The 6549-nt window shown below is 44.4% G+C and overlaps 1 pseudogene; it reads right to left on the minus strand.

The window, feature by feature from the left end:
* Positions 1 to 3637: 3637 nt before the first annotated feature.
* On the minus strand, positions 3638 to 4831 carry LOC101118085 (ATP synthase subunit alpha, mitochondrial-like; annotated as a pseudogene).
* Positions 4832 to 6549: the final 1718 nt, after the last annotated feature.

The raw sequence follows: 6549 nt of genomic DNA on the forward strand, positions 1-6549 counted from the left end.
AACTTGTTTCTTGACCTGCATACAGGTTTCTCAGGAGACAGGTAAGGTGGTCTGATGTTCCCATCTCTAAGAATTTTCCATAGTTTGTTGTGATCCACACAGTCAAAGGCTTTAGTGTAATCAATGAAGCAGAAATAAATGTTTTTCTGGAACTCCCTTGCTTTCTCCATGATCCAACAAATGTCAGTAATTTGATCTCTAGTTTATCTGCCTCTTCAAAACCCTGCTTGTACATCTGGAAGTTCTCAGTTCACATACTGTTGGCGCCTAGCTTGAAGGATTTTGAGCATAATCATGCTAGCATGTGAAATTAGTATGAGAGTTTGAATCTTCTAAGGAACATTCCCTAAATAACCCTTCCATTCCAGCTAAGCAGTTCATACGCTGACACTGTCTGGGAGCTGACAGAGCCCTGGAACTAGGGTTGAGCTGACCAGCATTAGAGTCATGACCCTGCCACTTAACGCGCAAGAGAGCTGAACGACCATCAAACAGCCGCATCTCACACGGGGGCGCGGGGGCTCTCACAGTGTTAGGTGGGGAGCCGCATGGGTGAAACCCTGCATGTGAGGGAACCCTGGAAACTGTGAAAGTGTCTGAAATCCTCTTCTGTGCTTTGAATCTGCTGGCTTAGTTGGGTTTTGATTTGTTTTCTATCACATGTGCATAATAATGTTAACAGCAAAAGTTTATTAAGTGCCAGGCAAATCACACTGCGGGGCTTCTCTGGTTGCTCAGTGATCAAGGATCCACTTGCCAGCTCAGGAGATGAGCGTTCAATCCCTAGGTCGGGAAGATCCCCTGGAGAAAGGAATCGCTGCACACTCCAGTATTCTTGCCTGGAGAATGCCATGGACAGATACAGTCCACGGGCTCTCAAGAACTCAGACATGCTTGAATTAAGGTAGCATGCAAACACACAAACAGAATTAGACAGCAACCCTGTGTCTGTTTCATCTGCACTCCTTGACAGAGAGAGGAACTGAACTCAGCCAACTGGAGCCCTGACGCAGCTTCTATATCATGCTAGTGACTTTGCTAAATTTTGACCTTCAAGTGAGAGAATGTGGATTAACCATGATTGTTTTCTCCAAGGAATCAGAGACCTGCACAGAGTAATTAAATAAATCTTCCAAGATTTCTCTTCTGCAAAAGAGAGCTAGATACAAAGAGTCACTAGCTCATGAGGTTGTATGAGGTTGTATGAGAGATATATAAAATGCTTAACAAAGCATCTGTCACACGTCAAAATTCAATAAGTGAGTGGCTATTCAGTTTAGTTCAGTTCAGTTCAGTTGCTCAGTTGTGTCTGACTCTTTGCAACCCCATGAATCGCAGCACGCCAGGCCTCCCTGTCCATCACCATCTCCTGGGGTTCACTCAGACTCACGTCCATCGAGTCTGTGATGCCATCCAGCCATCTCATCCTCTGTCGACCCCTTCTCCTCCTGCCCCCAATCCCTCCCAGCATCAGAGTCTTTTCCAATGAGTCAACTCTTCGCATGAGGTGGCCAAAGTACTGGAGCTTCAGCTTTAGCATGATTCCTTCCAAAGAAATCCCAGGGTTGATCTCCTTCAGAATGGACTGGTTGGATCTCTTTGCAGTCCAAGGGACTCTCAAGAGTCTTCTCCAACACTTACTACATATTATCTTTGATTGCCATTTTCCTTATTCCCCTCCCTTCCTGGGAGCATAGCATCCTCAAGAATAGTGTCTGTGCTAACGTTCCATTTTTTGGCCTACATAGAAACCTGTATTAGAGCCACAGCACACGAAAGATGTAATGGACAGAATGTAAGGCCCAGGAGGTCTGCTGGGACCCCACTCAAAGGGCAATCAGTTTGTGGATCAGAACTCATGACCACATGGAAACAGTTTCTCCCAGGGGAACAGCACTCTACAGTTTAGAGTCAAGCAGTACAGCACAGCGGTTGGTGGCAAGGACTTTGATGTCAGCCTGGATGGAGAAAAACTAAATTCAGTTATTTCTCTTTGTTTAATTAGTACAGATTAAGTGCTCTGTATACACCAAACACTGGGAAAGAAACTTCACCCTCACTAGCTTTGTAAACCCAAGCAGGTCAGTAAATCTCCCAAGCTTCAGTTTCCTCATCTGTAAAATGGGCATAACACAGTCCACCTCAAGGTGTTGGCACATTTATAGGAGAGAGTATACTGATGCTTCTGACGACAGTGCCCTGTGAGGGCAGCTCTAACTACTTGGCATCTATGTATGACCTCCTCACCTCATTTGATTGTCACAGTCATCTGGAGCAGTATTTTAATACCATGGAGCAATGACCATTTTAAAGGTAAGGGAATCAAACTAACTCACTCATGTGTCTCACCTGTTCTTATGGGCAGCATGAGGCACCTACAGGGCAAGAGTGCTAAGAGCTAGTATTCTCTGGTGCTCCCTGAAGGCGACCTAAGGATGACTGGACTGTGCAGGTTGCCCAGAGGCTGCAGAAAAGCACACCATCCCAGCCGTCTCTGAATCTTCCCACCAGTGAGACCTAAGCACCAGACAGGTCCACGTAAATTCGCTGGGCTTCCAGGTGCTGAATAGACGTGGGAAACCTGCCAGACCTGGCCTCATCCCTAGAAAAGTTCTGTCACCCCTCGCTGCCAACTCAGACGCTTGTCATATTATTCATGCATGTGGTATCTTTCCCAAGAAGTACTGGCTCCCCAGAGCCTGGCATGGAGAGGCCAACATCAGGAGCCCAGAAATCCAGACCAGCAGTGTAAAAGCCTGGCACGAACTTGGGGGCCTGCTGGTCTCATCAGCATGTGTTGATCTTGGGCAAACCAAGAAAGGTCCCCTAAGGCTGGCATCCTCAGGCCCAGCCCATCAGTCACACCAGGGAAGCCAAGCACTGTGCTAGACACAGTGTGGACAGCAGGCTTGCTCAGGCTGCCATGACAAAATATTGGGTGGCTTAGGCAACAGACATTTATTTTCTAGAATTCTGGAGGCTGGAAGTCTGCGATCAGGGTGTCTGCATGGTTGGTTTTTGGTAAGAGCTCTTTCTGGCTTGCAGATGGCTGCCTTCTTGCTGTGTTACCACACAGTGGAGAGAGAGAGTAATAAGCCTCTCTGGTGTCTTTTCTTATAAGGGCACAAAGCCCATCATCAGATCCCACCTTAATGACCTCTAAATCTAATCACCCCCAAAGTTTGCATCTCCAAATACCATTACATTAGATGTTTGAGCTTCAACATCGAAACTCTGGTGAGAGTGAGGATGTAGTTCAGTCCATAGTGGGACCTAAGCGTTTGGTTACATTTGGATTCTGCTCAGTTTTCAGTGATGCATTTAAGGGAAACAGTGACAAACTAGAAAATGCAGAGAAGAGAAAGCAGAATAGTAAAGGATCTTAAAATCATGTTATATAAGAAAAAATAGTCAACCATAAAGGAACCCCTGGGGGCCTATACTAGTGTAACAGGAGAAAGTGAAAGTTGCTCAGTCATGTCCAACTCTTTATGATCCCATGGACTATACAGTCCATGGAATTCTCTAGGCCAGAATACTGGAGTATTCTTTCCCTTCTCCAGGGGATCTTCCCAACCCAGGGATTGAACCCAGGTCTCCCACATTGCAGGTGGATTCTTTTTTTTTTTTTAACCACCAAGCAACATGGAACCTTTATTTTAATGTGATTATTGTACATCTGCAGTATTGGAGTAATCCTTTTACAAATGGAACTAGAAGAAACAATGACAAAACCAAACTGGTATTTGATGTGAATCCACAGGAGTTTAAGCTTCAAATCCAGCCAAGAATTTTGTTACAGTCTCTTTCAGCTTTGCATCTGCCTCTTCTGAGATCTTTCCATCGGTCCTGATTTTGCCCAACAGGGTTTGATGTTGGCTGATAACGTGTGACAAGAAAGCATTCTCAAATTTTGTGATCTTGCTGGGCTCCAGCTTGTCAAGATACCCCCTGACACCCACATAGATAACAGCCACTTGCTCTTCAATAGCCATGGGAGAATACTGTCCTTGCTTGAGCAACTCAGTCAAACGCACACCACGACTCAAGAGTTGTTGAGTGGCAGCATCAAGGTCAGAATCGAACTGGGCAAAAGCAGCAGCCTCACGATACTGAGCCAACTCCAGTTTCATGGTACCTGCCACCTGTTTCATGGCCCTGGTTTGGGCAGCAGATCCAACACGGGACACAGACAAACCAACATTAATGGCAGGGCAGATACCTTTGTAGAACAATTCTGTTTCCAAGAAGATCTGTCCATCAGTGATGGAAATGACATTTGTTGGAATGTAAGCAGACACATCACCAGCTTGCGTTTCGATGACTGGTAGAGCAGTCAAGGAGCCACCACCAAAAGCATTGTTCATTTTAGCTGCTCTCTCCAGGAGTCGGGAGTGCAGGTAGAATACATCACCAGGATAGGCCTCACGACCCTGGCGTCGGCGGAGCAGCAGAGACATCTGACGATAAGCAACCGCCTGTTTGGATAAGTCGTCATAAATGATCAAAGCATGTTTGCCATTATCCCTAAAATATTCTCCCATTGCACATCCAGAATAAGGAGCCAGGTACTGAAGTGGGGAGCATCTGAAGCAGTAGCTGAAACCACAATGGTGTACTTCATGGCATCTGCATCTGTAAGTCTCTTCACCAACTGGGCAACAGTGGATCTCTTTTGACCAATAGCAACATAGATACAGTACAGCTTCTTCTTTTCATCAGTTCCATCATTGAATCGTTTCTGGTTAATGATTGTGTCAATAGCAATTGATGTTTTGCCAGTCTGTCGGTCACCAATAATCAGCTCACGCTGACCACGGCCAATCGGCATGCAGGTGGATTCTTTACCAGCTGAGCCACAAGGGAAGCCCATAACAGGAGAAAATAGTTACAAATGTTAAGATGCTAAAAGACAGATGCAGGAGCCCAACCTACAAAATTGTCAAGGTAATAGTTAAAATTTACCATGGTATTTACAAAACATTCAGTATTTTTATTACAATTTTAGGGTGAAAGTTATTTGGTGAGAGTGTCCATTCCAATAGCATAGATGATTATGGCTAATGACTAAAGCATCCATTTAGTAATTAGCAAATTACAAATTCAATCTTTCTGGTCAACCCTTCTAATAAAACTCAAATTACTTAAGCAATTTTTTTTTTCTTTCGTGTGCACTCACAGGTGAGCAGCCATCCAATACTACAATTCAATATTGACCTTTTGTGCAAATGAAACAAGACCCCAAGTGAACCCAAGAGGCCTTTCAGTCATTTGGTTGAGGCAATCCTAAAGGAAATCCACCTTGAATATTCATTGGAAGGACTGTTGCTGAAGCTGAAGCTCCAATACTTTGGCCACCTGATGGAAAAAGCCAACTCACTGGAAAAGACCTTGATGCTAGAAAAGGTTAAAGGCAAAAGGAGAAAGGGGCAACAGAGGACGAAATGGTTAAATAGAATTACCAGCTCAGTGAACATGAATTTGAGCAAACTCTATAAGATAGTGGAGGGCAGAGGAGCCTGGTGTGCTATAATCTATTGGGTTGCAGAGCCAGACATGACTTAGCAATGGAATAACAACAACAAGGACCCAGTTCAGGAAAATCGCAGACCCTTTCCTCAGAAAAATGCATTAAAAATGGACAAATAGTTTTAATGATGTATAGATTCAGAGAGTTAATGGGATCATAGTTTGTGCTCAGTGACTATTTGTTGAATGGCTTAATGAATGAATGTGTTGAAACCTATTTTATTTTACCTTGGGGCAAGGCTATTTCATACATATAGTTGGGTACCACTGTCCCTTCTGAGGTAGAGGCTCTTTCCAGAGGTTGCGAGTCATCACACCTTGTGAGGTTGGTTGGGTTTTGTTGGGCTCTGCCGGGTGTGGCTTCCAGCTGAAGGTCTGAGTCAGGTCTATACTTTCTATCTCATTATGGAGCCCAGGCTACAGGGAGAGTACACACCAGGCCTTTGTGCTTATGGTGATGACGGAGCATTAGATGTCCTGTCGTGTTGATGACAAACCAAGGCCCAGAGTCACAGAGTGAAGTGCACACTCCAGCTATGCTGAGGCCATAGCAAGGGTGTGGGTGGTTAATACCATTATAGGGAATTGAAGAATCAAGACTAATAAGTCAAACTCCAGCCCTTCCACTTACTTCATGGAACTTACCTGAGCTGAGTTTTGAAGGACATATTGAAGGGACTAGGAAAAAAATATTAGGAAAGGAAACAAAGATGAAAAATTACAAATAAATAAATGGATAAGCAAAGAAAGCAAGAGAGAGCGTGTGAGAGGACATCTGAAAGAACAAACTGGTAGGAAATTTCAGATAAATACTATCATGGTTTGAGGTGCTTTGTTGTCTGTTGTTGGAGAATTCCTTGAAGTTCTGAGTCCTGGAGAAGGAAGACGGGGAAACTGGAATGAGTCCCAGTCCTAATATTATGGGCACTTAGTCAAAGCTACTCCTCTTTCATCTTGTTTCTCCATTTGCAAAGATGAAGGATTCTTCCAGGTGAACTCAAAAGTCCCTTGCAGCTTTGA

Source organism: Ovis aries, chromosome 2, assembly GCF_016772045.2.
Source record: "Ovis aries strain OAR_USU_Benz2616 breed Rambouillet chromosome 2, ARS-UI_Ramb_v3.0, whole genome shotgun sequence".
NCBI classification, from domain to species: Eukaryota; Metazoa; Chordata; class Mammalia; order Artiodactyla; family Bovidae; genus Ovis; species Ovis aries.